Genomic DNA, 17,134 nt, shown 5'->3' with positions numbered 1-17,134 from the left:
ATTAACACTATTCCCAAAAAGAATTCTGGACTTACTAATAGACCTGTATTTTTTAAAAATTGTACATCATTGTGTTTTGAATTCTGTGAAAACTTTTCAGAAATTTGCTTTCTGGGTCTGGTGTTGTGTCCCAGTGGCTGGGTTCCCAACATGCGCTGGGATTCCATATGGGTGCCAGTTCATATCCCAGCTGCTCCACTTCCCATCCAGCTGCCTGCATGTGGCCTGGGAAAGCAGTCGAGGACGGCCCAAAGCCTTGGGACCCTGCACCTGCGTGGGAGACCTGGAAGAAGCTCTTAGTTCCCAGGATCAAATCAGCTCAGCTCTGGCCATTGTGGCCACTTGGGGAGTGAACCGGGAGACAGAAGGTCTTTGTCTCTCCTCTCTGTAAATCTGCCTTCTCAATAAAAATAAATGAAATCTTAAAAAAAAAAAAGAAATTTGTTATATAAGTACATAAAGAGTATCTTTCATTTTGCTGTTACCCTGTAAAACCCTAAAATAGTGACAATGTGGACCTTTACAGATAAGGTGGGCTGCTGGAATCTGATACGGATGATGGCACAATAGCGAACAGACCCCAGAAGTGTAGTCAACTGAGTTTTGACTAAGATGAAAAGGATAATCTTTGCAATAAGTGATGTTGGAGCAACTGGAAATTCATAGGCAAATAAATGAATAAATGAACCCTTATCCATACCTCACACCATACATAAAGATGAACCTGAAGTGGGCCACAGACCTACGTATAAAATGTTAACACTGTGAGGTGTTTTTAGAAGAAAACACAGGAGAAAAATCTTTGTTGATTTAGGTTAGGCAGAGCTCTGACACACAAAATCAAAACGATGTAATAAAAGAAAACCGATAATTTCATATAAAAATGATAAACGTTTGGTCTGCCAAAAATACAACAAAGAAATAAAGACAAACCGCAGATAAGAAGAAAAAAGTTTTTTTTTGGTGAATCATGTAAATGATAAAGGACTTTGAATGCAAAAGGTATAAACAACTTTCAAAGCTCAACCTAAAGAAAGCAGAAACGTTACCTGTCCTAGATCCATGGATTACATGTATACCCTTATAAGAGCCTAAACAGCATTCATCATGCGAGTGTGCAAGTTAGAACTCTCGTGAGGTGCTGCTACACATTTATCAGAATGGGTGAAACAAAAACAAAAACGGACCTCTGCTAGCAGGCGTGTGGAGCAAGCAGAACGCTCATACATTATGGGCAGGAATGCGGTGGTTCAGGCGCTTTGAAAAAGCAGCTTGGCAGTTTCTTAGAAAGTGAACCGAGCAGCTTCACTCGACAGTGTCTGCTCTAGCCAACGTGCTTACTCTAACGCTGATACGTGCAGGTTTACAGCAAAATGATACAGGTCATCTGAACGCGTGCTGTGAGTGGTGATGCAAGCGCATACATTTGTCAAAACTCATACAGAGCTGTGCACACACACACAAAAAGTGAGTGTTTACTGTCTGCATCTTCGACCTCAGTAAAGCTAACTTACAGCATGGAAGATGGCGTTGGCGGCTGAATAGAGGAGAGCCTGAGGAGGGCGGGGCAGGAGGGCAGGAAACTTTCAACGGGGAAGAAGTTTCAGGGCCCCCCTCCCCGCCCCCGTCAGAGTCCTGCACCTCAGCTCCAGCAGCCTGGGAGGAGGATATGTCTCAGGGGCTGGGGCTCCTGCCACTTGGCTGGGTAAGCAGGATGGGATGTCAGGCTCCTGACTTGGGTCTGAACTAGCCCTGGCTGTTGTGAGCGTCTCTCTGGGAGTGAACCAGTGGCTAGATCTCTCTCATTTAGAACAGACAAAATTAAGTGCTGACATGAGTAAAGTAGGATCTCATGATGAAAGGGAATGAAAAGGAAGGACTTAGATGTGCTCACTGGACTTGGCCCTGTGAGCTTGACCGTGGCCTTGGCAAGAAGTACAGTGTGTGGGTGTGCTGGAAGAATGCGGCAACACTGCAGTGGTAGATAAGTTTTTGGAGGAGTGGAGGTGGGAATGGAAGAAAGAAAGGGTTGGGAGTAACTAGGTGTTCAGAAGGATTTCTTTATCTTAAGGTGGGGGAAATGAGTTAGTGTTAAATGATGATATTGGGGCGGACGAAGGAGACAGGAGAGGCTGAGGAGAGTGGGGCTCATCAGAGATCTTAGGAAGGTCCCTAGTTCAAGCCTTCTGTTCCACGGACAATAAACTGAATCCCAGGAGGCAAAGTGACTCTTCTAGGCTGTAGTAAGAGCGACCCAGAGTGGGGACTCAAGATCATTGCCACATACGTATGTTTTGCTTTTTCAAAATGTTTTTTTTTTTCTTTTCTTGTACGTGCTCACTGTGCAAATTCAGAAAAGCATTAAGAAAACAGAAACCGTTTGTAATCCTATGATTCAGAAGTAACGTCTAGTAACAGTTTGCAGCAGGTCTGGTCAACACTGAGAGTTTTAAAAACAAAACTTCCTTGGGTACTTAGTACTATTTTGGCACTGAATGCCAAAGAATAAGCCATCCTGGCCTAACATCTTATTAACCAAGCTAACTCGTCCCTGATAAAAGACAGATCAAATTATCCCTTTGTCAGTGTACAGTATATTTTCTTTTTCCAAGATTGGTCCACTAATTCCCCTACTTGGAGGACAAGAAGTAAATTTATTCACTCAGAAGATGGCTGTGGAATTGATCAGCAGCTATTTCATCATCTACAATCTAGGCAAATGAGATTCACTAGCAACACAATTAGCTCATGCCAGGGCTTTGTGCCGTGAGAACCCATCTGGGATTTGGCACTGTTTGCAAGTTCTAGGTCTTTCTGCATCCAGGCTGCCATGAAGCCGAGATGAACCAAGAAAACACCTTCAACAAGCACCAGATGGAGCTGCTGTATAAGCCACAAAACCTGAACTTGGCAACTCCTTTTTAAACACCAATTACGTCTGGAGACAAAGATGTGCACTTAACGACATTGTCCAAATTATTTTAACTCAGACCAGGCTCAGAGAGTGCAAGCCGTGTCCAATGCACAAAGGCCTGGGGAGCAAGCCTGGTCTTTGAAAATGACTTCAGTGGCAACCACTGCCAAAGCAGCTTCCCAGCTCTGTGCTGACACCCCTCAAATGGGAAACTCCAGCCCCCAAAGTTAAACTGAAGGAGGAAGAAATCTGTCCCCCTGGGCACTTAGACAAGGAAGCAAGGCCATCCATGCTGGCCGTGTTCTATTCTTCTGCTGGGACAGTTCTGACACAGAACGCTTGAATGGGAAGTTTGATAAGAGTGGCTCTGTTTGTCTCAACGGTCCTTATAATTTCCCAACAAACCCTCTGGATGGAATAGGCTACAGGAGAGTTTAGTGGGTAAAACGCCCCTCGAAGCTAGCTGGGATTCCACAATCTAAAATCCTACTCCATATCTGACTGTTTTCAGGACCAAAGCCCTTAGGGCTAGAGATGAAAGCTATTCAGGAGTAGCCTATTTCACTTCAAGCCACAGCTTTTTAAGAACCTATTACTGTTGTTTACGCTCTCTATAGCTTCACAATGACAATAATTAGTTTGCTTTCAGCCCAGCAGTCTCAGGCAGACTTGATGCATAACAACCTGGCCAGTGGAAAGGGTGGGAGTGCCTGGGGATGGACAGCTGCTCCCTCTGGGGAAGCGGAGGGGAGTGTGAATAAGGTGTTCCCCCACCATCCGCAGAGCAGTTCCTCGCAGCACCCCAGCAGGATCAGTCCCCACAGAGGAGGGCAGCAGCAATGTTAAGCTCCTTCTGAGTTCCCAGCCCATCACCTCTCTGTAAGGTCTGTCACAGTGTCACAGAGGCAGAGGTGAGGACTGTCCCTGCTAGACACAGGCTTGGTAAGCACGATCCCAGTGAGGAGCTGCGCTTAAATGGGATCCTGTCTCCAGGATGCTGGGGTGGCGTTTACAAGCCAGGGTTCTCATTAGGCTTTTGCAATGGAACATGTGGATCATTTATATAGAACGGGAAGGAAAATGTGACAAGTAGCTCCGCGTCACTCTTCCCAACCTTTCCTTCTCCCACAAGGAAAAAATGCTGACCCGACACCTCAACCAGTTGCCAAACCCTTCAGTATATGACTAACAGGGTGGGGACAGGAAGTAAAAGCAAAGCTACAGGAAGAGGTTTTGTAAGAGATAAAATGCAGCTTTAACTTGGTACATAAATGGAAATTCCATGAGTAAAAAGAATCTTGAGAGCTAGAAAAAAGAAAAAACAGAAGCACCCAAACACACAGGCAAGACTGGAGACATGAAGTTCTCTTGTCCAAAGAAGGAAACAAAGCAAAAGCTGCTTGACTTTGAAAACACGAGGGAAGGTCTACCAGAAGGCAGAAGCCTATCCCTTTCCAACTGTTCTGATCACTATAGTGTCCCAAGTCTTCTCAGGACGAGAACTGTGCAACAGCAAATGCATGAGAGCACCACTGAGCTAGCTACCCAGCCGCCTCTCACACAGGCAGAGGGTCAGAGAGACAGACACAGACAAGTCTTCCACTCGCTCACTCACTTCCCAAGTGATTGCAACAGCCATTCTCAGCGCTGGGCCAGGCGAAAGCTGGGAGCCAGGAACTCAGTCCAGGTCTCCCACGCGGGTGGTAGCGGCCTAGCTCCTGCTGCTTCCCAAGGTCTGTATGCGCAGGAAACTAGAATCGGAGGCAGAGCTAGGATTTAAACCCAGCCTCTTCACTCAAGTCACTTGAACTAGTTAATTAGCGCTAATATTACTATTTATTATTATTTTAGTAAACTCGGTAATAACTAGTTATAATTCTGTAGGTCCCCAGAAAGCAAGGGCTAGGATGTTTTCACCTTCATATCTCTTGGCTTGCTTAGCACATGCTATATACTGAATGAATGCTTGCTGAATAATGATTGTAAGCATTTACTGTTAAGTATCAGGCACTATTTGAAACACTTTACTCTTGACATCTAATAATTTTCACAAAACTCCTACGATGTGTACGCCCCTATTAGCCCTACAGACTTGCACAAGGTCACACAGCTAGTCAATGGCAAAGCTGGGATGGCCCAAGGTAACCGCATCTGCATGGATGGGGGAGCTCAGTGTTTGAGGCACAAGGACGGCAGCCCCAGGACGGTAGCCCAGAGGGCAGCGGTGGCCGTATCCGCCACATCTGTCCAGCTCAGGGCTCAGCGGAGCAGGCCTATGCTCTCCACAGAACAAACCAGGGTAAACTCACAGCTCGTGGCTGTCTCTTTTGGGCTTTGGAATGTTAGGAAGTGAATATGAGGAAGCAAGTTAGGCCACTTGTTCCAGCCAGCCCTGCCCGTGTCAGAGCCACCTTGGTGTGGAGGGGGTCCCTGGAGTGGACAGTGACTCTCTTGCTGACCGTGCACTGGGCTCCCCCTCTCCACGGCCCCTCTCGTCAGTGCCACCTGTTTAGGGCTGGATCATGGGCTACATTATGGAGTCACACTGACTGAGACATGAGGAGATAGGTCATCTTTGAGTTCTTAAAAGAAAAGGGAGGGCCCAGCGGCGTGGCCTAGCAGCTAAAGTCCTCACCTTGAACGCCCCGGGATCCCATATGGGCGCCGGTTCTAATCCCGGCAGCTCCACTTCCCATCCAGCTCCCTGCTTGTGGCCTGGGAAAGCAGTCGAGGACGGCCCAATGCATTGGGACACTGCACCCACGTGAGAGACCCGGAAGAGGTTCCAGGTTCCCGGCTTCCGATCGGTGCGCACCGGCCGTTGCGGCTCACTTAGGGAGTGAATCATCGGATGGAAGATCTTCCTCTCTGTCTCTCCTCCTCTCTGTATATCTGACTTTGTGATAAAATGAATAAATCTTTAAAAAAAAAAAATAAAAAGAAAAGGGAAAAGGGTCCAGCACAGTAGCCTAATGGCCAACGCCCTTGCCTTGCATGCGCAGAGATCCCATATGGGCACCGGTTCTAATCCCGGCAGCTCCACTTCCCATCCAGCTCCCTGCTTGTGGCCTGGGAAAGCAGTGGAGGACGGCCCAAAGCCTTGGGACCCTGCACTCGCATGGGAGACCCGGAAGAGGTTCTGTTGTGCCGGTTTCTGAAATCCCCAGATAATCATCAAGCCTGAAGTCCGTGTTAAGGCAAAAAGGTGGTTTATTCAAACTAACCTAGGTCTCCCAGCCACCTCCCCCAGCCCAGCATGGCCGGGCGGGGGAGGGGCAGCCGCTGCAGGATCCGCAGGGCTAGCAAACAGCAAGCCCGCAAGCCAGAGAGAGAGCCCAAGAGAAAAGAAAAGACCCCAAGAGCCCAAGCTCCCCAGTTTTTATACATTTCAGGCTATTAATTATACAGTCATGATCTAGCAGGCTTCTATTGGTGGGTTTGAAACTAGCAACTTTCAAAAAATACAAATCGATGAGCTATAGGGCGGTGGATCTTATCAAACACCAGGTACCTCCTTCCTGAGGAGTGGTCTGTCTACGTGACCTGCCAGGTGTCCTGCTGGGTGTCAGGCCTAGAATCCACACAGCCCCCAGCCAAATCGTCAAGGCGGGATCACAAAGGGCAGAAAACTTCCAGGCTCTTCAGTTCCTGCAACAGTATTGGTACAAGAATCGAAAAGGTAAAATACACACGCACACACACACACACACACACACACACACACACACAAGTGGGGTAGAAACTGGGAAGGAAAGAAAGAAGACAGCTGCTTATTCTGAAATGCCCCACTTGGAGTGTTGCAGCGACAAAACTAGGGCAGAGAACATCATTTGTCACCACCCTTTCCCCCTTGTGAAGCTTATTGTCTCGTGTGACTTGTACCTTTGGTAGAAGGTATGATTTTTCCAATTAAACTACATTTTGCTTCCCCAGCCACAATAAACAGTGAACACTGCATACTGTAAATCATTTATAATTTAGATTGTTAGAAGGAAAGAGCACTTTAAATTAATCGAAGTGTGAATTACACAACACTTCAAACAAACACAGATTTACTACTTTCAAGGAAATAATAAACTAGTCTTTTTGGTACAGCTATTTGAAAAAAAGAGGATTATTTTTATGATGGTTATGAATACATGATGGTTTCAAAACACATTTTACTTGTCGGGCCCGGCGGCGTGGCCTAGCGGCTAAAGTCCTCGCCTTGAACGCCCCGGGATCCCATACGGGCGCCGGTTCTAATCCCGGCAGCTCCACTTCCCATCCAGCTCCCTGCTTGTGGCCTGGGAAAGCAGTCGAGGACAGCTCAAACCTTGGGACCCTGCACCCACGTGGGAGACCTGGAAGAGGTTCCTGGTTCCCAGCTTCAGATCAGCGCAGCGCCATTGCGCTCACTTGGGAATTGAAACATTGGACGGAAGATCTTCCTCTCTGTCTCTCCTCCTCTCTGTGTAGCTGACTTTGTAATAAAAATAAATAAATCTTTAAAAAAAAAAAAAGAAAAGTAAAGTTCCTTAAAAAAAAAAGTACTTGTCAAACTACAATCCAGGATATGTCTGCAAGGTTTTGTGAGTCCACCTAAAAAGCTGAATATTAAACTGAAAGCAAAGTTTACGTCAACAATAAACTAACATAAACACAGGCAGGATGACTGTAACAGCTTCTGACTAACCTTGTGAGTCGGTCTCATTTCTAGGTCTACATGTGCCTTGGCGTGGCTGTGTGGTTCTAATCGGACACCAAGCACACTTCTTCGACATAAAAAGTGATGAGGAAGAAAGGGGTTCACCTGATGTGTACATGCGGTTCCATCAAGTGTAGACCAGGATGACACACAGGGCAACTGTTGTATATGGTACCAAACTTGGATCCTCAGCAGCCTGGCTAGAAACACAGCAGAGAGCCAAGGGCAAGGAGAGCTGCAGAGGGGATGGTGGTGGTGAGGCAGGCATAGTGGCGGTGGGACAGGCATGGTGGCAGGGCAGGCACGGCGATGGGGCAGGCATGGTGGCAATTGGGCAGGCACGGTGGTGATGGGACAGGAACAGTGGCCGGGTAGGAAGGGTGGCAGCAGAGCAGGCAGTGCGCCCTTGGATTGTGAGCAGCAGTTTGGCTTCAGCAAGACATCAGCTATCATGCTAAATTAATGTTCATTTACATTTCGTTCATTTCATGGGGTGTTTCTGGTACTCAACTTTTAAATTTGCTTTGGTTTATAGCTAAATGAGAAACATAAGCATAGGGAATTTATACCTAATTTTATATTTGTTTGTACTTAAGTAAAATTATAATGATATATGTCAACACTCACAGATTGCAGCATGTCTTTTTTTAATTTTTTTCAGTTAAAGGGGGTCTATTACGGCAGGTGTTTCAGTACAGTGGGTTAAGCTGCTCCTTGGGATACCTGCAATGCATACTGGAGTGCTGGCCCAGATGCCCCCTACACTGCTGTGAATCCACTGCCTGTCAATGTGCAGGTAGCAGATGATGGTCCAAGTACTTGGCCCCCGCCACTACATGGGAGACCTGGAGCTTCTAGTTTCTGGCTGCAGCCTGGCCCCAATCCTGGTGGCTGTAGTTCTTTTGGGGGTGAACAGTAAGTGAAACATCTTTCTCTGTCATTCTGCCTTTCAATGAATGCATGAATGAATAAGCAAATAAACCTTTAAAAATTATTAATTTTTGGGCCCGGCACGGTGGCCTAGCGGCTAAAGTCCTCACCTTCAAAGCCCCGGGATCCCATGTGGGCGCCGGTTCTAATCCTGGAAGCTCCACTTCTCATCCAGCTCCCTGCTTGTGGCCTGGGAAAGCAGTTGAGGACGACCCAATGCATTGGGACACTACACCCGCGTGGGAGACCCGGAGGGGGTTCCAGGTTCCCGGCTTCGGATCGGCGCGCATTGGCCCGTTGCGGCTCACTTGGGGAGTGAATCATGGGAAGGAAGATCTTCCTCTCTGTCTCTCCTCCTCTGTGTATATCTGGCTGTAATAAAATGAATAAATCTTTAAAAAAATTATTTATTTTTAATTTATTTGACAGGCAGAATGACAAAGAGGAGGAAGAAGAGACAGAGAGCCCTGGAAGGGCTGGGCCATCTTCTGCTGCTTTCCCAGGCACATTACTAAGTAGTTGGGTTGGAAGTGGAGCAAGCGGGATCTGAACTGGCACCCATGTGGGATGTCAGCGTTTCATGTAGAGACTTGGCATGCTATGCTACTGCACTGGTCACAAATAAATCTTTCTTAAAAATGAAATAAACTTTACACTATGGGTACTGGTTTGTATCCTGTTTGTTCCACTTTCAATCCAGCTCCTTGCTAATGTACCTGGGAAAGCAATGGAAGATAACCCCAAGTGCTTGGGCTCCTATATTCATGGCTGAAACCCAGATGAAGCTCCCAGCTCCTGGCTCAACAAATAGAAGGTCTCTTTCTGCTTTACTCTCTGTAATGCTGTGTTTCAAATACAAAAATCTTTTAAAAATGTTTTAAAGGGAGAATTTATAAATTACTGAAGTTTGAAAAGTAGTGCTTAACACAGCATTTTCTATTTTTTTTTTTAGGGTAAGCATTCCTCTTGGGGTTTTATTTATACAAGCATTATTAATTTTCTAAGCATCTGTAAAAGGAACACCATAACTATATACTTCACAGAGCTGATCTGAAAACAAATGAGGATAAAATAAATAAAGGACACAGCTCAGAAGCTGGCTCATGGTCAGCACTTCATAAAGACAGGCTCTTTTCTCCTAAATCTCTATGCAGAGGCGGGCATGAAGGGGAGTGGCCTGTTTCCAGCGCTCTCCGCCCTGTCTCTGCCCCCTCAACCTGGGCATCCGGGAAGCCATGCCAATGGAAGTGCTGGTAACCGTGCTGGTTAGGGGTCAGTTGTTGGGGACAGGTACATGGAGAGTTTTACCTGGGTTGGCGATCTCTTTAACCACTTAATCATTCCTGCTTGAAACATGAACTTTAAGACTTGCACACAAACAGCGCCCTCTCTTGGACGGGTGCTCCCGTGTTGGGTTCCCATGGTGCTATCAGCTGATGGGAGGAAGGGGTGGCCTGGCCCCAGGGTAGTCTAACACCACTCAGGCTTGAGAGGAGGGATGCTCTGACAGGAGGCAAGGTGGGACACAATGTGGCTAGTTCCATGAGTACAATCCTAGAGGTGGGACAAGTGCTTCCCACAGCGGTGAAGAGGCCCTCATCCGGTGCTGGAGTGCTTGAGTTGCAGGCCTCACTCCACCCCTGATTCCAGCATTCCTGCCAATATGTGCTCCAGGAGTAGGCAGCTGTTGGGCTGCTGCAGGCATTTGGGGACTGAACCACAGGCTGGGAGGTCTCTGTGTCTCTCTGCCTTTCAAATGCACTTTTTTTTTTTAAAGTTCCTAAATGACTTTTCCATGAGTACCTATTTTAAAAAGAATCTGTCTGCACCTGGGAAAGCAGTAGAGCAAAGGCAAAAATCCTTGGGCCCCTGCCACCCATGTGGGAGATCCAGATGGAGCGCTCGGCTCCTGGATTCAGCCTGACCCAGCTCCAGCCCTTGTGGCCATTTGGGAAATGAACCACCAGACAGATGATCTTTTCCACTCGCTCTTTCTCTTGTTCTCACTCTGTCCCTTTCTCTATCACTCAGCCTTTCAAATAAATAAACTTAATTTTTTTTTAAAAAAGAGGAACTTCTTTCTAACCACCTTTTCTGTGATTTTGTCTAGTCCCAAATACTGATAGAAGGAAGAACTTCCCAGAGTGCCTACTGCTGCTCCTGTGCTCTGACGATCTGGGGTTCGGCTTCTGGCTGCCTGCTAGATCTCCCCACACAGATACAACTGTGTGGCCTCCAAAACGTGCACAACACTTTCGTTGGAGGCCTTACAACACTAGCAGCTGGTCAGGCTGGGCAACCGACTTTTCTCAGTTCTTCTCATGCTGTATCCATCCCATTACTTCGTCCTGTCTCGGATCTGTCCTTTTACTTTGGCCCTCCTAGGCACAATGCGAGTCTTGGATTTCATTGCTGCTTGTCTTCTGCTAGTATGCTTTTATCTCCTTATCTCTGAATTCCCCCCAAATACAACTCTTTACTTACTATTTTCCTTCTTCATAAAACCATTAGTTCACAGTTGCCAAATCATACATTTGAATTCCTTAGACTAAGATGTATAACTCTTGGAGATCTGATACTGTTGCACCAGTTTTAAAAGGATCGTGTTCTGCCTGTCCACTCAGCCAACAACTGTTCCAAAGTCCCCAGCTCTTTTGATGCTGCAATCAAATGTCAACTCCTCTGCAAAGTCTCTCATCTTCCTCTTAGAACTCCCTGGGCCCTTTCTCAGACTCCCATCATGCTTCAGGCTATTTGTATATTTTTCTCTCTTTCGGCCTCACTAGCCTTACTTAGCTCCTCAAAGGCAGGAGACATTCCTCATTCAGTTTTGGCATTGGACGGATGAATAAATGATGCTTTGCTATCTAGTTTCATAGACCAAAATAACTTAGAAAGAGACAGAAGCAGTCAGATAAAAAGTGGTAAAGTGACAAGTGACTACCTGACAGCAAAGAGAGAGAAATACAAAAACCAAATGTTGGAATGCAAAAGGCACTCAGGACAGGGCAAACGGCCTTTAATCCCTCAAGGGTGCCACCATATTCTGGAACAGTATTGTGATTGATGCTGACACTAATCATAGCAAGAAAATGTTAAATAGTGTTTGATGTCCTGTGTTTAACAAGGGATGAAAACAACAAAACTGTGGAACGTATTCTGGAAAGGTTTTCATACAAATGCCATTGTTATTTAAGGTCTATTTAATCACAAAATAAATACAAGAGCAAATTTAGAGAAGACAGCCAGAGAAATAAAACGCCCAAAGCCTTAGCCTGCATTAAAACAAGAAATTTGGGTCACATTAAGCACCAAATGATTATACTAACTAAAAACATTTTAATGCTGAAAGACATGACACCACAGTTATCGGGAAAATTTGGCCCAACTAGAACTCCATCTTTTAAAGAGCATAAGGTTTTATTGTCTCATTGCATAAAATTACGCACCACGGCTCTCCTACACATAACTGGGAAATGGTGGAGTGGGAGGATGAGGGAGTGGGGAACCACAGCCACGAGAAGATAACGAAATGGAGGGCAAGAGATAGCAAAGGAGCCCAAAGAAACAAGTGGTGTGAGGACGAATGAGAGGAAACCGGGAGAAGGGAGCAAGAAAGCCTGCTATGCACCCGGAGAGGCACACTCAGAAGAAAAGCCAGCCCTCCTTTCGGACTCCCTTTGTTCTAATTGACTTCAGGCTGATGTGTGTACCCTTAGATGCAGGCTGAATTCCAATGAAGTCCTCCTACACGTACACTTTATACCAGCACGATCCAGTTAAAAGGATTTTAATTGGTGTGCACCATTCCCTGCAATTCCAACATTTTAAAAATGAATCGTCTCAGTAAGTACCAGCTGGTGACATGTACTAATTAATCAGGACTGTTCAATGAATGAGCGTATTAAAATGAATGCACCTATTAGACACGTGTTGCTGGGGCTCCAGCCCGAGGTCGCCGCCCCTGAAAGGAGCAGTGGTGGAAGAGGCAGGGTTACCGTGCGGCACTCACAAGCCTCTCTCATGGTAATTTGGGCAGCAGCACCATCATCACTCTCCCCGCTGGCTCGCTCTTTCTCTGGATCACTCGATATTTCATGCTAAGCAGCTAGTGAGCCTCGCTGTCCCTCCATAATCTGTTTAACCTTCGTAAGCAAGCTAGCTAAATATTTGGCCTACAGGTTTTCTGCTAAAGGGAAGATCTTACAAATTCATCAAGGCCATTTGTTAAATGGACAGTGGATGAGGGACAGACCAAACAGGGCTCTTGATTCAACTTTCTTCCCTCCCAATTTGTCTGTCAGGCTGTGAAAGCAGGAGTGCTGCCAGGTGAAGGAATAAAATACCAGCAATGGAATCCTGCAGAACGGGTTGCCATGCACTGGCTTCTCTTTAGTAAGGGAGATAAAGGTATAACCTATTTTTTTTGGCAGCTCTCAACATACTACACTTTTCGGGAAGAGGCAGAAAATCCCAAATCACTTGTCTCCTTAGCTCCTCATGAGTATTCATCTTCCTTCTAGTTTATATTATCCTGGAAGACCAGAATTTCAAACATACTCTGGCAGGAGAAGATTTCTCGAATCTCTCTAGGAGACACTGGTTTCTCGTTTGCTGAGCCCATGATCAGGTGACGGGGTGGCAAGATAGACCAGGCGTGGACTTGGGAGAAGAAAGTGGTATGGGAAGACATATCTGGTACTCAGAACCAGGCGAGAGCTCAGCTCCCCCAGATCTCAACAAATGGCAGAGGAAACAAACAAAAACAACTCAAAGAGAAACAGAGCTGAATCACAGCTTACATGCAAAACCTTTGGAGAATTTAGAGATTGTCCAGAAAATGTGCTTTGGGGGTCTACTTTCAAAATAGGAGACTGTGTACCTTCTGAAATCATCTTGGAAGATAGAATTTTGACCAATCTGTATTCCTTTATGATGTATGGCAATGGTTATTACTTAGAGTGAAAGAAGTCCAATGGGAGAGTAAACCAGTAGTGGAAAAAGCCAAATTCATAGTTACAGATCAGAAAAGCCTCCAACGGCAAAGGCCATTTGCAGTTTATTACTTTCCCTGATCTCTTGCCTAAAAAATGGGAAGTAGAATTTATGCATTATTCAAACAGGTTTTAATTAACTTAGATATAATTAAAAGTCTAAATTGACATGAACATTTTCATCAGGAGGTTTCTGCACAATGAATAATCTCTTAAAAATTCTACTTTGGCTTAATAAACTTCAGTACATTTCTACTATTCAAAAAATGTTGGTTCTACTTCCTTCCCCTCAACCCTTAAGTAAAACAAGATATTGGTAGTGAATAATATATAGTCAGTGTACTAGTGAGTTTTATAAGAGTCCCAAGGTCTGAGATAAGATTAAGCACAATAGATAACATATTAAAACGAATCATAATAATTCTTGGCCCAAACACTTAAAAGGAGCAATGGTAGAAAACCTATAACCCTGTCTAATGGAGGAAAAAGTTGTGATTTATAATAACTTCAGCAGATGAAGACAGCTTTCAGACTACTCTACAAAAATAATCTACTGGGTCTGGCATGGTAGCCTAGTGGCAAAAGTCCTCGCCTTGCATGTGTTTGTGTCCCAGCAGCCCTGTTTCCCATCCAGCTCCCTGCTTGTGGCCTGGGAAAGCAGCTGAGGACGGCCCAAAGCCTTGGGACACTGCACCTGCATGAGAGACCAGGAAGAAGCTCCTGGCTCCTAGCTTCGGATTGGCTCCTCTCCCTCTTGCTGTCGTGGTCACTTGGGGATTGAACCGAACCATCAGATAGAAGATCTTCCTCACTGTCTCTCCTTCTCTCTGTATATCTAACTTTCCAATAAAAATAAATAAATCTATTTTAAAAAATCTACTAGTTAATTGCACAAAGTTGATCAATACTCCACAAATCCAGGCCAAGAAGACAAATGAAACCAGCAAACAGAAAACTGCAGAAAACATGGTGCTTCTAGAACATGCAGGATGTGAATTGTGTAAAGGAAACAGCTGTGCAGAAAAAGGCCTGTCACCCACTCTAGACTGTAGGCAGCTTCGACTGGAAGATCGCATTAATATTAAAGCTCAGCTTGATGTGGAATCGTATCAGAGTCTAAAATAACCAACTTTGACAAAAAGCAGATGAATCAGATGCTCAAAGGGAGCTGGTGTGGTCGAAGGATGACATCTAACAGTCAGGGCTGCAGGTTCTGCTGCTGCTGCTGTCTTGAAGATAGAACTTGAATTAGTCACTTATGCCTCTGGCTAGGCGTCAGGCTGCACACAAGGTGCCGGAAGTCCTTGGAAGGGGGCCAGGAATATATTAATATAAAACAGATCATGGATTAGCTTTCCCCAGATGATCAACCACAAATGATGAAAGGACAGAAGTTGGAATACGCTGGACCCCAGGCAGCGTTTTCAACACTAACAACAACCTAGATGGATCAAATAGAGCACTGATAACTGTTTCATCAACAACAAAAGCATGTCTGGCAATGGGTAAATGGCACTATAAAGCCACAGTGGGTTATCAATATTTCAAAGGTTTATTTTTATTTGAAATGCAGAGAAACAGGAAAGAAAGAGAAAGAAGGAGAGGAAGAGGTAGAGGAGGAGGAAGAGGAGATGATGATAGTGATGGTAGTAGTGGTGAGGGAGGGACAGAGATTGTTTCATCTGCTGCTGCACTCCCCCAACGTCCATAGAAGCTGGGGCTTGGTCAGGAGTCAGGAGTTCCATCCAGGTCTTGCATATGGATGGCAAAGACCCAAGTACCCGAATCATCATCTGCTGTCCCCCAGAATGCATATCTGTAGGAAGCCAGATCTGATTCGCTATGCAGGGGTTCCCAAGCAGTGTCTTAATGGCTGAGCCATAATGCTCACTCCTGACTTAAAAGAGGGAAGGCAGTTGTAAGCTCTTTTCAAGAATCACTTCCCTGAAATCAGAACAGTAATTCTGAGTTGCTGGATTGATTTTGACACGTGCAGGATGTGACGTACAAAACCACTTACAAGAGGCCACGTTGCAATATGTGAATAAATTTTACTTCTAAGGGTGGATAAAAAAAAAGAAATAAACTAACATTTATCGAGCTGATACAGTCATTGTGCTGGAAACTATATGCATCTCATCTAGTCTTCTTACTAGCCCTACGAGGAAGAATCCCCCCAAAGTGCACATGAGGGGCTCGAGGACATGGTATGAGATCAGGCGGTAGTGAGGCAATACAGCTCAGGCCTGTCTGACTTGTGTTTCCTGCACTCCATGCAACCAACAGCATCTGGAAGATAACATATTTTGCCCCAGAGGTCAAGTCTGATTTCTCCATGTACTGTCTAAAGTTGGTCAAAAATAAACGGAACCATTTCAATACCAAGCAGAATGACATGAAACACACTGGGCCCTGCTGGACGACTGCCCAAGCAAGAAGCAATCAGCTGTTAGTACGAAATGAGATGCTCAAAACTGAGATGCTCAAACTCAAAACCTTTTAGATCCTGATTGAGGCTTTTAAATTGTGAGATGACTTTCAAATTATAAAAAAGTAAAACTACTATGCCACACTCACAGTTAAATAAAGCTTCACTTTTTTTTTTCCAGTGGAGGGCTTCTTAAGCTTTAATATGCTCACAAAATACGTGCGCATCTTGTAGGAGTGGGGATTCTGATTCACTAGTTCCGGGGATGCAGGCCATATTTTGAGTAGCAGAGTTTAGAATACATACAAAACACAGGAATGACAAAATCTGGGAAACAGTATCAGTAAAAACTAAGAAATGACTAATATCTGTCCTTGGCCACATAGCCAACACCACAATGATGCATGTTTGATCTTGTAACACACAGCACAACCCAGAAAAACACATAATTTTGAATTAGAAGAAAGTCAAGAGGACTGACATGACCCAACTTTAAAGCTCTGGGACTCTGATGTGGGACACAGGTATCTAAATTGTTAGGTAAAATGCAAGATCCAGTGGTAAAAAAAAAAAAATGCTTTACACAAAACTGTATACAATGTTTATACCTTTAATCATAAACCTCTAAACTTGACATAGCCAAGATGTCCTGTAGGTCAATGCATAAATTCTGTATGGCCACACAATGGCACATGATCCAGTGAAAACAATAAGTAGTCATTCCAGGAGAAGATAGGCCCACATCACTCCGTGGAAGAAGCTACAGGATTCTGGCTACGTGAGATCTTGGAAAACGCAGAGCTAAGGAGATAGTAAAAAGGGCAGGGTTTGGCAGGGGTATGGAGAAGGAGGGGAATCTTGGGACCAAGAAACTCTCCAGGACAGTGGACATATCTCATTGCATGCTTGTCACAACCCAGAGGGTGCACAATATGAAGAGCAAACCCTAATGTCAACTACAGGCCTCAGTTGGTGATGTGTCCACATTGCTGCACCAGCTGTGACCCATACGCCACACTAGTGCAGCATGTTGACACAGGGGACGCTGTGCCTGGGTGGCTGCAGCAGTTGGTAGGAGTTCTCTGCATGTTGCTTTAATTTTGCTGTCAACCTAAAGCTGCTCTAAAAAAAAAAAAAATCAAAATCAAAAACAACAAGCTGAGACTGTATATCTCTCAATA

The 17,134-nt window shown here is 45.2% G+C and overlaps 1 protein-coding gene across 4 annotated transcripts in view; it reads right to left on the bottom strand.

Annotated features, from left to right (window-relative positions):
• PEAK1 (pseudopodium enriched atypical kinase 1) overlaps nt 1-17,134 on the bottom strand; it is a 313,213-nt gene that overhangs the window by 77,351 nt on the left and 218,728 nt on the right. The window contains exon 1 of one of the 4 annotated variants that reach the window (XM_004594615.3): nt 13,334-13,401. The exons of the other annotated variants lie outside the window; for them this stretch is intronic. The gene's annotated coding sequence lies outside the window, so the exon portion shown is untranslated. Of the gene's footprint in view, nt 1-13,333; nt 13,402-17,134 lie in introns of those variants that run through there. 4 annotated transcript variants of the gene reach the window in all.

Source organism: Ochotona princeps, chromosome 6 (assembly GCF_030435755.1).
Source record: "Ochotona princeps isolate mOchPri1 chromosome 6, mOchPri1.hap1, whole genome shotgun sequence".
NCBI lineage: Eukaryota > Metazoa > Chordata > Mammalia > Lagomorpha > Ochotonidae > Ochotona > Ochotona princeps.
The sequence above is the reverse complement of the archived record's forward strand: the minus strand, read 5'-3'. Positions and strand labels throughout refer to the sequence as shown.